At 39.0% G+C, this 15899-nt stretch overlaps 1 protein-coding gene across 7 annotated transcripts in view; it reads left to right on the plus strand.

Annotated features, from left to right (window-relative positions):
• LAMA2 (laminin subunit alpha 2) overlaps nucleotides 1–15899 on the plus strand; it is a 379531-nt gene that overhangs the window by 102148 nt on the left and 261484 nt on the right. The window lies entirely within an intron of this gene.

Below are 15899 nucleotides of genomic sequence, written 5' to 3' on the forward strand. Positions count from 1 at the left end.
CTGAACATTTTTGCTAATTTGGTCTTGAACCTTCACTTTTCTAGACTTTTTAGCCATTTTGACAGTCACTGTCTTATCTATTTCACAAGAATATTATGGAACACCATTTGTAGCTGTACATGTGAAATTACTTTTTACAGTGCTTTTCATCCAGCAAGTGCATAGGAGGTCAAAATATGTACGTAGATTTATTTGGGAGTTGCTCACATGAATTTAAATGGAGGTTACAATGAGAGGTTGAACTATCCCGGTTACTGAAAGTGAAACTGCAGATCCAAGTTTGGCAGGGTAGGTTCATCGGTGTGCTAGGTTGTTGCATCTCTGAAGCACTCACAAATTACCCAGAGAAGCTGTCTGCTGCTCTGCATCTCTTAGTCCTACTGGCTGTGCAGGGTCTGTGGGTTTTGTCTTAAGAGTGGCGGGCAGTTCGAGTGCAACACGAGCAGTCCAGGTCTGGCGAGTGCAACGTTTGGCAGGACAGAAAATAGGCCTTCTCTTCAAGAAGTGCAGTGAAGAGAGCTGGCAAAACAGAAATGCTTAGACTTCCAGGGAGAACATATTGCCAGTACTCATTGTATCCCAGGTCCTCAGGTGGTTTAATCTCACAGTGATGTGGAAGATTAGTAGAGTATCTTTAAAGAAAACTGGCAAATATGCGGGGAAACCAGGTGGCAGTTTGAGGTGAGGTGGTCAGCCCATCTGTTTCTGATTTCTACACACATCAGGACACTTTTATTAACAAATTCCCTCCTGTTGTGGGGAACAAGGACATTGGCAATACCATTGACATTGCTAAGATACTTGTGCCAGGAGCATATTTATGTGGGGTTTGATTTCTTTACTATACACTGTATATATTTAAAAGTGGTGTTGGAATATTTTCTGTGACTTGTAGATGTGTGGAACTTGGATGGAGTTAATGTTGTGGCAGAAAATTCTGGACTCAATAAGTATATCTTAATTCCCTGAGACTGTGGAGGATCAGTTCAGTGTCCAGGTTATCCTTCCCAGGCATATATTTCTGAAGAAAAAGAAAGTAGTTGACACTCCTCAGAGCTTCATAAGATCTCATAAGGTGCACCTCATAAGATGCAAGAGCAAGAATAACTGATTAAACTATGTAGTTGATTTCTGTATAAAGTAATTGCAGTTCATCAGTTTTAAGTTCCTTAAGCTCTGATAGTGTCCAGCTCTTTCACCTTGTCTTTTCATCCCGTCCCCTCTCCTCCTTCTGTGGGAAGGGAGGAAGGAATCTAAAAAATTTTCTTCTGGCTCCATGTAGAAATCACTGAAGTCCCACTTCTCCTGAAGTGTATTATTTCAGTACTTTTCAGAATGTAAGTTTTTAGACTCATGGAGTTTACTATTTGAGTGGCACATATTATACTTTGGGAAGTGGCATTTCTGAAACAATATAGAGGACTGAATAACCGGAAGTAGGAGGAGAATGCTTGACTTGCTCAGAAGCATTTTGAAAAGAATTTACGAAAAGCAGACAACAATATTCTGCTAATGCTAAATTCATTATTTTGTAATTCTGTATTGTCCAAATATAATTTCAATGATTTCTTTATTTTCTTTTTCTGTTATTTGATTCACTTTAATACCCATGAGCAGAAATACACACACGTGCGCGTATGCACAGTCACAGACATTTATCACGTATCCTTAATAAGGATAATGCTAGGAAAAGAATTGAAAAACTGAGTGATTGCTTTTGCTTTCTCTACACAGGACTGTACAACTAAGTGGCTCTGTGGCAAAAGACAGACATGAGAGAACTAAGACACTGTGACAAGATAAATGGGAGAGATTCAGGCTGGGACAGGAAAATAACAGGATAGGATTCAGACTAGTGTTATAAAAGCTCAGTGTGGTAGTCTGTGGGAAGAACTTAAAAGGGAGGGAAAAAACCCCTCCTATCAGTGAAGGGAAACAGAATCTGTATGTGCACAGTTGCCATCAAATTGAAAAAAAAGATCATTAGGGAGGAAGAGTCCCATGGAAAGTACATTTTCACTCTTTGCTGTTATAGGTAGGACAGCTACAAACATCAGAAATAGCATATAATAAATTTCTGAAAGTAATATTTCACAGCTGAGTTATGGATACCACATGTACAATATGGACTATGATTCATTATTTTGTTACTGTGCTTTATAATACTTGATTTATAATACTTGATTTTTAAAAATTATTATTTTTATTCTAAAGCTTGAATTTTGGGTTGCACAATGTGCTTATACATCTGCTGCTATGCTGAGGACTACTATACATAATGTGAAACGTGACCTATAATTTGAACATTTGGGTAAAATTTGAAAACAACTCAGGGAAAAAATCTGAATATTAATACTTCAGTTTTGCCTGCATCAGCAAAAGCATGTCACGGTGGGAGAGAGGGGGGACAGACTTGGGAGAGGACTTGTGTTTATCTGGTGCTGAGGACTCAGCTCACTTGTCAGGACATTTACTTCAGACTAGCTCTATTCTGGACCGTGGGCTGAATGTCCATTAGCAGCTAAAATGAATCAGGTATGTCTAAGCATGTTCTCCTGGCTTAGTTCTTACCTGAGAGGAATCCAGTTTGTGAGCTCCACGATCTATTCATGATGTGAACCAAAGCATGCTGAATTGGGACAGTTGGGAGATTCACCTCAAAAGTATGCTCTGTATCTAAGCTAAAAAGCTAATGTGGATGTACCCTCGTAAACTCTGTGTCTGAACAGAGTCCAGATTTTATGTTAAGTCTATCAGATGCTACACACACCAAAACGGTGGTATTCCCCCATGTCATAATGCAATATTGCTGACCTTTGTTGGGAAAGAAAGGAAGTATTGCTTGTCATTTGCTCCTTCTCTTTGCCATTGTGACTGTGCTGTGTTAGTAGCAGTTTGAAGGAAACATTATTTTCAGCTCTCAGTTCCCTTGGTGCATAATATTAGCCAGATCCCTTGAGGGAGCACAGCTCTCTTTCAGAGAGTTCATCACTGATACACAGTAGCAGAGCTCGCGTGTTTCTTAGCCAAGGATGACTTGTGGCAAGTGTGGCAAGTCCTGTCTTGCAGAACCATGCTGAAGATGGTGCCCAGATGTGTGGCCAGACTGAGACAGGCTACCTGTTCATAATATGTTTAATCCAAAGAATGGCTGGTTTTAATGGAAGATTATATGAGCAATTAAATTCTTATTTCCATCACCACTTCTCTGCCTACTTTTGACCTTCTTCCCTCTCCCTTCTAGTGTTTGAATGAGGAGGTTACAAAAAGATTGCTATAGGAAGGACTGGCTTGGAGTGCGTTTGTAATCTCAAAAGTAAAGCTGCCCTTTCTCACTAGCCATTTCTTTGTGTTTTTAGTAAAAAAAATTGCCTGTCTTTCACCATCTCTTCCAAAGCCAATCTGAAAACACGTATTCTAGGAACTGTGTCATTTTGCAAATTAAGCAGCAGAGACCATGAATTTACTAAGTCTGCATCCCTGTCCAATTTATTTTCTTCTTAAAGAAGAAATAACCAAGTTTTTGAGTCTTGACCATTTAGTTGTTGTTGCATGACTTTTGGATTCTGGAACCATCTCCCTGTTGTCTGGTTTCAATAAACTAGTGGACACTGTCCCGCACGACATCCTTGTCTCTAAATTTGAGAGACATGGATTTGATGGATGGACCACTCAAGTGGATAAGGAATTGGCTGGATGATTGCACTCAAAGAGTTGTGATCAACGGCTCAATGTCCAAGTGGAGAACGGTGACGAGTGGTGTTCCTCAGGGGTCAGTACTAGGACCGGCACTGTTCAACATCTTTGTCGGCGACATGGATTGCGGGATTGAGTGCACCCTCAGCAAGTTTGCTGACGACACCAAGCTGGTGGTTGACACGCTGGAGGGAAGGGATGCCATCAAGTGGGACCTTGACAGGCTTGAGAGGTGGGCCCGTGCAAACCGCATGAAGTTCAACAAGGCCAAGCGCAAGGTCCTGCACATGGGTCTGGGCTATCCCAAGCACGACTATAGGCTGGGCAAGGAATGGATTGAAAGCAGCCCCGAGGAGAAGGACTTGGGGGTATTGATTGATGAGAAGCTCCACATGAGCCCGCAGTGTGCGCTTGCAGCCCAGAAAGCCAACCGTGTCCTAGGCTGCATCAAAAGAGGTGTGACCAGCAGGTCAAGGGAGGTGATTCCACCCCTCTACTCTGCTCTCGTGAGACCCCACCTGGAGTACTGCGTCCAGCTCTGGGGGCCCCAGTACAGGAGAGACATGGAGCTGTTGGAGAGAGTCCAGAGGAGGGCCACAAAGCTGATCAGAGGGCTGGAGCACCTCTCCTATGAGGACAGGCTGAGAGAGTTGGGGTTGTTCAGCCTGGAGAAGAGAAGGCTCCGGGGAGATCTAATTGCGGCCTTCCAGTACCTGAAGGGGCCTACAGGAAAGCTGGAGAGGGACTGTTTATCAGGGAGTGTAGTGACAGGACAAGGGGTAATGGGTTTAAGCTGAAGGAGGGTCGATTTAGATTGGATATTAGAAAGAAATTCTTTACTGTGAGGGTGGTGAGGCACTGGAACAGGTTGCCCAGAGAGGCTGTGGAGGCCCCCTCCCTGGAAGTGTTCAAGGCCAGGTTGGATGGGGCTTTGGGCAATGTGGTCTAGTGGAGGGTGTCCCTGCCCATGGCGGGGGGCTGGAACTGGATGGGCTTTGAGGTCCTTTCCAACCCAAACCATTCTATGATTCTATGAACCCATTGTGTGTGTTTTTGTCTATACAGTTGAACCCCACAATTACATCCAGTTAAACTAATCCTTTAGGGATTGACTGAAGTCAGTCTTATAGCCACAGTGAAATATAAGGTAAATTGGATGATAAGATATTTCACAACAACATTTCTTCTTTTAATAGAGATACATAGGGGTTTTTTTATTTTAAACTAATAACAGTTCACCGAACAGTGGCTAAAGAATCAGACTGTTGAGCAACACAGCCATATTAAAATAGTCTTTACGCGCTATCTGCACAGTAGTATAGCAATATGTATATCACTAGGAGATATTTGGTTTTCATGTTATATTTTCTCTGCTCTGGATTGTCAAATACATTTTCCAGTGGAAAAAAAATACAGCTAGCTTTCTATTGAATAACTTCTGATATCAAATATCAGAATAGATAAATGAATAAACAGAAGGTTAATGACACTGTTTAGTCTTGGAATACAAGAACCAGATTAGTAAAATTAAGTGCCTGTTGGTCTTCATATGTTAAATCTGTATGTCCAAACATTTTGCTTAGGTTTCAAGTTAATATTTTCTTTTTCTCTTTTACTAAGAATTATGTGCTTCAAATGTCTGAGACACTTTCAAAACAGTTTCATTAAAGGTAAATCTTAAAGCTTCTCTTCATCCCCAAACAAGAAATTAATTTAACAGAAATGAAAATTAATCCAAACTGAGACTTTTCACCAACAAAAGCCAGCGTGTTTTGTCCATCTTCAAAACTGTTTGTCTAAAGCAAGAAATGTGAACAGAAGCAAAGTCTGTTCAGACTGTAACGCCGCGGGTCCATGATTGCTCTTCCTTCCTGTTGCATCCCCCAAACTGGCTGAAGGCAGACAGGAATGTCTCCCTTGTTTTGGTGCTGGCACTTGTGCTGCCATGCAGCGAACCAGATCAGTACCTTGATAATGAAAACTACATCTTGTCTTGTTTTTGGGGGGTTAGGTTTCTGCCAGATCAATTTTCTAATTTGGCTCGTTGTGCGGGGATTTAATGCCAGCGTGGGGGAAGGGGCAGGAACATATTTCTGGAGGTGGGGGGAAAACAGTTCCACCCCTCTCTGGAGCAGCTGGCACTCTGCTTTGGCTTCAACCGACTGTAAAACTTTAAAGTATAAAATACTGATCTATCGGCTACAGTCCATGCCTGCAACATAAAGCTGTCATCCTGAATATTTGTTTTTAGTATTTCTTGTACATGAATCATTCTGTTTTGAAGTAATGCAAACATTTGAGAATTTGAAACATTAATTATCTATCTCTCAAAAAAAAAGTCCCAAGTCCAGTTCTCTGGCTCAGTGGTACCTGAGTGATAATGAACTGTTAAAGTGACAGCCAGAGAAAGATGCAACTAAAACCATGAAAATGAGATTGTGGAACTGATATAAAAAAAAGAACGAGATCTGTTCTGTTTTATTAAACTCCCTAGGTAGCCTTTACAGATGTAACTGGATGATAGTTATAATACTGATTTTTTTTTTTAAATTTCTTTTTTATTGCCTTCATAGACTTGAATGAACATTTTAGTAATTCCCTTCATTTCTTTAGTTTCACAGTTTGTTGGTAATGCGATAATCAGATATCTATAGGATGAAACAAAGTGTACTTTGCCCTTCTGATATGCTTTTTAACCAAAGCAAAAATATTGGATTTGAAGTTGGTTTGAAAAAAGCAAAAAGAAAAACCAGAAAGCAAACAACACATAAATACACCAGTGAGGATTTATAGCAAACACACCTAGAAAACCTAATTATTAGTAATTGTGAAAACAAACAGAACCGTAGCAAATATTTTTACATCACAGTGAACATTTTTAAGAACTACCTGGCTTATATTCTATTAGCAAGTATACTTTGTATTGTGTAGCTTTCCACCAGGCTTTCTCTTCATGGGAAAGAGAGACTATGCTTGAGCAGAATGTATGCACGCTGGCAACAGATGTCATCCAGGGCTCAGTTCTTGTCTCAGAATACAGTTTACCACATTGATATCACTCAGACAAAAGCCTAAAGAAAAATGAATGACCTTTTTCCTTAGCTAAGGGTCGAGAGTGCACATCTGTGCCAGCTGTAACTCCAGTAAAGCCTGCTGCATTAAGCTTTTAGATGTTCTACCAAACAAGTGTTAGTGAAGTTACTCAAGCTGACTTTCCTGCAGCATTAAAAAAGAAAGTTTTTCATGAGTGGTGCAATAATACATGGAGGGAGTACTCTTCAATGCATTCTGAAATGCTAAGAAGACATTATCATCCTGAAAGATCAGTTGTAATACCCACCATAAAGTGCTGCCAGCTAGGTTGAATAGTTGTATTAACAATAAATATCCACAGGATTATTTTGCCCATTTTTTTTTATGCTCCCCACTAAATCAGACCATAACTTTATTGCTTTGTGGTTAGTCAGAAAGATTTCTAAGTAAGCAAATCCTTTCAGCTGACAAGGATTAAAAAAAGTTTTGAGAATTTATAGCTTTTCTTTCTGAGGTTACTTGCCTTATATTTTCCCTGGATGACTAAAATAAATGTAGATACCACTTTTTCTTTTCTAATTTTGGCTTTAACCAAGAGAGCTATTCACCTTTCCATCCTTCAGGTAAATAGTTTCAGGATATAGGTCCTAAATACTCTACTATAGCCTTTGAATCCGGAGAGGCACATATGTTTTGACATGAATATGAGGTTTTCTTCTGATTTTGTACTATTGGTACAAATAGTTCTGGTTCTAAAGAAAGTTCTGATTCTAAAGAAAGTTCTGGTTCTAAAGAAAGTCACAGAGCCTGGGAGAATGGTGGCATGACAACAAATGGGGTCATAGGAGTCTTGGACAGATTTTGCTCTCCTTACTGGAGAAATATCTTGTCATTGAATAGTTTATGATGAATAAAAGCTAACTTGAAAAAACAAGCTTTGCAGCTGACAGTGGTGGTCATGAAATAGTGCTTCTGTTGTGCTAGCCGTTTATCACAAAACAATTACTGAAATGTTAGGTCTATGCTACAAGATGGGCAACAAGGTTCTGTAGTACACATGATGAAAACTGTGGTAACATAAAGGCAGCTGAATATGTGTTAAGAGATAGGTTATTAATTGACTAATTTGTTTTTTGTAAGTTTTTATGTGTAAGTTAAGATTTAGGGGAGTAGGAGCAACTCCTAATAGCAAGAAAGTACCTTGTCGTATGAATGTCATGTAGTGCTTTGTAGCGTTATGCCAGTATTTATACAATGATTTGATGAAAAATGCTTAAGATTGTTTTTAATTGCCTTTTGTTTAAGCTAGCAGGATGTAAAAGTGCTCAGATATCAGTATATGACACAGGGTAAAATACTGCTACTCTGATGTGCACAGTAGTTCAGAGCTTGGTCAAGACTGTTGAATCTTGACTTGCCAAGAGTTTTTCCTCAGCTGTGCAATGGTCTTGATTTGTTGGTGGATCTAAAACCACTCTAGGAAAAACTACTAATGGTAATAAATTAAATGTTTAAATAGGCCTTGGGGCTACATAAAATCATCCTTTGTTCTGAACAATGAAGAATGAAAAAAATAATATATATATTCCTTTCATCAAATCTATTGATGGCAAACCTGTTCTCTCTCTGTGTTCCATGAAGTCCATGTGCAGCAGGTCACATGCTCTGTGGAAGCACTTAGAGACTCAGTTATCAGTGATAAAGTTTAGACAGTCAGTAAAAACCATCATTAATGTAGCTCTTTTTGTTTGATTTGGACTCATGTGGACTGAGTGACTGAAGAAACTTAGAGAAGGGTATGTATTGGATCCCTCTAGCTACAAAACATGGTGAACCAGAGACTTGGTCTGTTCTTCTGCAGAACATACAACTTCATGGTGAAGATAAACCTTTTGCTTGGTTGTGACTCCTAATGTGTTATGTCTTCTAACTAGTCATAAGTAAATTCTGATTGTAAAAGGGAGCTATGAGATGGAAACATAAAATTACTCATCTTGTAATTTACTTTTTATATTCCATGTATCCCCTGCTATGCCATACAGTGACATATCCACATCTAAAGCAGTTCTCAGGATAATTTAAAAAGTATTAAGAACTAAAAGCAAAAATGAAAACTGAACGTGCATACACTTTTTTGATCTGGAAATCAGATTCAGAATCTCGTTTCTTTTCAATTTTCTTCTTTCCTTGTGTATGTTTTTGAAATTTCCAAAGTTTAGTGACATAAGACAGCTTAGAAACACTGCCAGAATATGTTTTCAAGCCTTTTTAACCACTATTATGTTTAGCTAAAGAAATGAAGCGTGGTGTATATGAAGAGAAAGGGAAGAAAAGAAACAAAAAAGAGGCTGAAAATATTTTGGAAAAAAGTCTCCATTGTTTTATTTGAACACTTAAGTTAGTACTTTATTCATGTTTTCATTGTTCAAGTTGTTTGTATTGCACAATATTTCCAGACTGAGATGGAGAGAACATTGTGTCATGTTCAGGGAATGGGTATAAATTAGTACATGCCTATTTCGTATTCGGATCAATGATCTTAACCTCAAAGAGCTTACAATCAAAATCAAATCAAAATCCCAGGTGCTCAAGATGATGCCTCTTATCATACATTATATATGGTGAATAACATGTCCATTTCCAGAGAACTCAAAGTAAAAGCTTGTGAAGGTTTCAGCAGGGAAATGTTAAAGGTTTAAATGGTGGTAATGCAGAAGATGCTCTATGCTAACAGTACAACAGTTTCGGATGTTTGTTTCTATCCCTCTCTACAAGGTGACAGACAGATGTCGCCTTACCAAATAACAAGTATTTATTTGTATACTTTTTAGCACTCAGCATAAAAGTCAGAAACTGTAACATTGAAAAAGATCTTTGATTTCATATTGATAAAATTAGTGCAGCATGAACTTGCTCTCTGTCGTACAAATAGGAAATCTAAATAACTTCGAAGAGATACATCCCAGGGTCCTGAGGGAATTGGCTGATGTAGTTGCTAAGCCACTCTCCATCATATTTGAAAAGCCATGGAAATCAGGCGAAGTCCCCAGTGACTTGAGAAAAGAGAGTATCAATCACACCTATTTTTAAAAAGGGTAATAAAGAGGTCCCTGGGAACTACCGAGCAGTCAGTCTCTAGTGCAAGATGTCCCTACTTAAGGCAGGAGAGCTGGACTGGATGATTCAAAGGTCCCTTCCAACCCAAACCATTCTATGATTCTATAAGAAAAGTAAACATTGTCTAGGAAAATCAGATTCTGATGTGCTATTCCTATATCTGACTAAATAGTTTTATCTATGTTAAAATTAATATTGTCATTTTGGAATTAAAATGTAAAGACTATGAGTCTGTATGAGTCTGTAATAGGTGAGGAGATTGAGAATACTTTTTAAATGTTTAGATTTTAAGGTTTGTGCATGGTAGAACTTTTAAATGGAGCCTAAAAATAGTCTGTGATAGTTATTTTCTTCTCAAGCTAGAGGAACAGACAGTTCATTCTGAAATGCAGCTGAGGAGGGGACACGGCAGGGAAACCTCACTGAAGGAAATGAGAACACTTTACCCTGGGTAGTCTCAACACTACTGGACCCAGACTGAGCATCAGTACTTGGATCAAGGGGGAAAAAAAAATGCATATTTGTGGTTTAGTACCAAAATGGAAGAACCACCTCTTCTGTTCTTCTCTCCTGTTGTCTAGGTTTGAAGAAGGTTTGAATATTGGCATTTCCATCAATTTTCCTTTCCTCACCATACTTCTTCTCCATGGAAAGAAGTGATTAGCCTTAGGAAATAAAGAGAAAAGAAATTGCTTTCTGCTATTATTTGAAAGCACTGTGAAAAGAAATTACTAACTTTAGCCCTCAGTTCTGGTGTACACTAGGCCAATGATGAGCAGCAAAAATGGTGAACAGAAAGCAGCTATTCTTTTTGAGGCCTTCACAAACAACTGCACGGTGGGTAATGGAGAAAACCAACAGAGAAAATTATAAAGAACAAAGTTGACATTGCCAGAAACTTTACAGGTACTGACTCCCTCTGTTTGGCTTAATGTATCTTAGATACAGCTGGACAACTTGAGAGTTTTACAGTTTGACATTTTATAAAGTGCATTGTTTTAATAGACTTTGCTTTTATTTTTTTTTTAAAAATGACACAAGTTATAATCATCTTTTATTTATAACATGAGCAAAAGTTGAGAGGTATTAATAAAGGATCTATTTTTCTCAAGGAGAAGAAAATGTTCTTAAAGGAACCCGAGCCTTTCTTGCAGTTTTATATAGGGGCGGAAGAAAGCTGAGATTGTTCTAGGTTGAGGTATTTTTAAATTGTTTTTTAAAAATGCATGTTCTGCAGGTATTAACTGAATGGGACTGAGCATTGTACATAAGTGGATTTTTGTCTAATTAGAAAAGATGGAAGATTTCTAACTGAAACTTGGCTTGATTTGGAGACACCCACCTTAGAGCTTTTCAAGGTTTGCTATGGTGAAATCTTTCTCAGCTTTTCCCACAAAGTGCTATGGACATCTTGTTTTGCATGACATTCGTAGCTACAGTTTTTCTGGGACAGATGATGCCCTGCTAGCTAGTAACCAGTGGGAAAAGCTATGTTGGAATCAAGTGTGTGCATCCTTCAGCCCAAATTCCCCATCTGGTAGCAGCATTTCATTTGGAAGCAGCTCAGATGAACAGGAGAGACATTATCATTAGAAGGCAAACTGCAGCATGGTGGGGAGCTGTTCAGCTCTCTAAACTGGTATTAGCTGAATCCTGCTAAGCATCTTTTTTTTTTTCCTTTTTTTAATTTTTTTTTCCCCCCATGCCAACATTTTCAATTACAGAATTTCTAACTGTGAGCAGAATGTTTGAAACCCTGGCCACTGTCTCTCAGGACAGCAATAGAAAAAGATATGTGCTAGATGGTCATTTGAGGAATCTGGAGAACCACTTCATTTCTAAATTAGGCTTTTTCTCTGAGTTGGATGTGAGACTAAAATGAGAAGGTTAGTTGTTCTTAAATAGCCAGCTGAAAATTCTTGCATCAAATCTTTCTACTCTCTTTCATAAATAATAGACACAAACAATAATCCATAACAACATATGTGAATTGAAATATGGTTGACCACATAGAATCATAAGGAATTTATATTGGCCTCTGAGAACAAGAGGAGCTGTTTCTCAAACTCACAAAACCTCTGCATTAGCTCATTAGGAGCAGTAGCTGGATTTGGTCTGTTTCATGGCTTAAGCCTGTAGGAGAGGCTATTCCAAAAGGAAAAATAGTGCAAATGTGATATTTAATTTGAGATGTGTGATGTCCTGCATATTTAACAGTCGTTTGTATACATGAGTGTAAAGATGGAAGTTGATGATCAAGTGATACTGCTTTGCATTGGGGATTTGTTTAGATCTGTGATTCCTGATTGTTGGTCACCCCAGGTACTAGAAATTACTCAATCTGGTAGCCCGATGGATGCAAGGCTGCTGTGGCCCTGGCTTCACATTCAGACTGTAGCAAGGCAGAGCTGGTATTTCTGAGAGAGTGAAACACACACACGGCTGCACAGACCAACATAAGTAGACCACAGTGCCCTGTCAACACCAACATGAACACACAGCACTCACACAAACAGAGCGCAGGCTGCCTCACCCTTTCTTCCTCTCCAGGTGACCAGGACTGAAATCTGCTAGGGGCGTGTGTGTGTGTGTGTGTGTGTACGTGCATCTATGGCTGCATACACAACATGCAACACTTCAGTAGCTGGCCTTAGATAATCTGTCCACTAGCTGGCCCCAGATATCACTGGTGTCCCAGTTGCTGGCACCCAAACAGAAGAGCCTTGGAGATTTGCAGCCCTACGCTAATTGCTGGTACTCAGACCTCTTCTGCTTGCTGCCTAGTTGAGCTTGAAGTTAACTGTTGTTCCACATATGCCCACTCAAAGAAGAGACCACACCTAAATGGAAGATACTTAGAAATAGGATTGAATGAGAAAATAGGACAAACTTCAGTGATCGAGGTGAGGACAAACATGCTGCCCAGCTAGCTATTTACAGTCAACTGGTTCCCTTTATCTCCTTTTCCCTCTATCTTATGCTTGTTCCTCTCTGGTCCAGCTTGAACCTTCCCTTTCCCCACCTCTGGTCCCTCCCCTAAATGTTCCAAAGAAAGTCCCACCCATTTACACAATCCCCTTAATACATCCCGTAATAAGTTTTACATACTCCAAAAATGTTTTTTCCTCTGCTTCTCTTAATGAGTCATACCCCCCTGTAGCCAGTAAGCCCCGTTAATCTGCAGGGCGTTCTGAGATAGCTTTCTCAGTTGACTCATCTGGATGGATTTCGTACTGGGACAAGGGGTGTATGCAATGCGTTGCTGTTCCTAACAGCACTTCTAAATGACTTGTTAAATAAATCTATGGGATGTTTAAGGCCACAGGTTTTAACAGTATTTATGCCAGCCTGTAAGAAAACAAACCCTGGACCAAATTCTGCAATCTTCTCAATAAAATGTTTACTTGACCACTGAACTGGAATAATAATCAACAACATAATATAATTACGGTAAATAAGCAGATACAGATTTTACACCAGATTGCTCATGGAAGCCTCCATTAGAGCTATTATATTCTTCTGTTGGGAAAATGAAAAGGAAATGCTTCTGTAGAATTTTGTGGTGCTATATTTTTTCTCTGATGATATTCTGACTTACATGAACGGTTTCTAACTGAAGGATTTATTTTTTAAATAGAAGCGCAGGTGGGAGTCAGGCACAATGAGATTTCCTGCTTCACTAGCTAACCCTATGCAGATTAATGATTCACTTCAGCTCTATCTGAATAATATTAGTGTAGCAAATTATCCTGTATAGTAGGATGCACTTTTCTATGTCTTATGAGGCATTCATAAGAAGATACAGTGCTATAACTTATCGAACTGTTCCTCACAATATGTGCTTCGCAGATCTCACTGCCGAGACAATTACCAGTGAAAATGAGACCCAAGACTCATTTTGTTTCTCATCTTTTGGATTATGTTGTCTATAATTTGGGAAAGGCTTAAAGGACTATTTAGACTATTTCCCTCCCACTCCCATAATTGCACTATGGTCATACGAGCAGAGCAAGTAGAAAAAAGGGCCAGCTGCACTTTGGCAGCTGCGGTAATGGACTATTACATGCTACTAGGCAGCTTGGTTTGCTCCGTTTTCACATTTGATTCAGCAAACTTTGGTCTCCGGGTTACATTCTATTGGACTTGTACAAAACCAGATGTGCTTTAAGATTGTACAATTATTACATCAATTGACATGTGCTAGCTTATTGATGGTATTTGAAAAGTAAACCAGGCATGCTCCATCAATCACCCTGGGGGACTAGAACCTCAGTGTTACAATTTCCTAGAAAACTTGGCTCCAGAAAGCTGAGCAAGTTCACTTTTTTTTGATTGTGGAAACAAATACAGCAAAACTCAGTGATACATTAGGCTTTATTGGTATTAGTAGTCTCATGCCACTGAGCTCTTGCTGGTTGTATTGTACTAACCAGCATGCCATTTGCTAAGCAACTCCACAATAAAAGTGGGGTTACTCTTGTACCTGGAGAAAGACAGTTTTCCAATTGGTTGGAAAATCAGTTTTGCTTCCATGACGTTGACTTGCTTTGAGAATCATCATACAGCTGCCATTAATTTTAGTTTGTTTTTTCTGCACTAGCTGTTTTTGTCAACTTGTTTAGAAAACACATTAAAGCATGGAATATATTATTTGTTGTCTGTGTCATAGCACGGTGATAAGCTGGTAGTGACTAGTGTAGCTCTCTAAGATGGGACAACCGTCTTCCTGATTCATGCTAAAGCTCTACGAGCCTAGCTGTCCCCCGAAGAAAACGTGTTTCTAAGAAGCATGGATTAGCATCCTGTACCTTCTTCAGCCAAGCCTTAGTGAGGAGGATGAGGAATAATATCAATCAGGGCATGTTTTTGATGCATGCACTCGCTCAACTTCCCTGGACTGCAGTTAGCATTAGCAGCCTACCAACATTCAAAAATTCTGGTCTGTAGTTCCAACTCTGTTTCTCTGCCCAGGAAATAATTTTGGTTTATATAAAATAGTCCCTCAGTTCCACTCGTGAATAGAGACTTGAAAGAGAATGTTTTGCATAGTTACAGTTTTAGTTATTTGTAGCCACAATGAAATATATCTATAAATGAGTTTAAGAGAGGAAAGGGCATTTGTGACACAGGGAGCAAGTGTTTGTGTGATTCCTGTTGAAACAATGGAATGAAGCACAGGTTTCTCCTTGTCTCTGGAGATTTTATTTTATGCCATTGAAGAAAAATATTGATAACTTGAGATAATCCTCCACGAATATCCAATTACGCACATGTTTTTCAGGTTGAAATAAATACAACCTCACTCCTTATTCCCACTGAAAAACTTTGGTTGTTAGCGATTTGACTTCCTGACTGAAGCTATTGTGGGTCTTACCATGTCCTGAGCATCTACACAGAAGGCAGGAATGGTAATTGGAGACAAAATTTTCTTTGCCTCCATCATCAAATGTAGGGTAGTATTGGCATTACTCTGCCACTTAATGTCATTTCTATTTTATAATAATAATGGTGGTTATTAAAAAAACAATTTGAGTCTTACTGTTTCTTTCATTGATTACTGTAGGATCTTCTTTGACCAGCACTACTGATTGTCTAAGATTTTGTGTGGACTAAGTCTGAATTTTGCAGCTTCTTTACAATGACTATCCAATACAGAAAACATTAAGTATTAAATCAGCACTGTTTCCTCCATGATACCCTCTGACATCCTCATGTACAGACTCACAGCACTGCATCTTAAAAATATTAACTTCCTATATGTTCTGCTTTTCTCATGGAAATCAGCTGTTTCCTTTCCTTAGCTTCAGTTCTACCTCTGTAGCATCTAGATGTTACTAGGTTTAAAAAAAACAAACCAAACCCACGTCACTAATGTATATCTTTCTGCAAATTGCAAATGTATTGTCTGTGGCTTGCGTTCCAGCAAGCCTGTAAACAGAAATAAACCTTGATAAATCAATTGAATAGGCAGGTCAAATGGACCATAATGAGCATTGATTACATGCTTACATTCTGTTTATAGTGATATTTGATGTGTCTCCGTCCTATAAAGC

Source organism: Grus americana, chromosome 3, assembly GCF_028858705.1.
Source record: "Grus americana isolate bGruAme1 chromosome 3, bGruAme1.mat, whole genome shotgun sequence".
NCBI classification, from domain to species: domain Eukaryota; kingdom Metazoa; phylum Chordata; class Aves; order Gruiformes; family Gruidae; genus Grus; species Grus americana.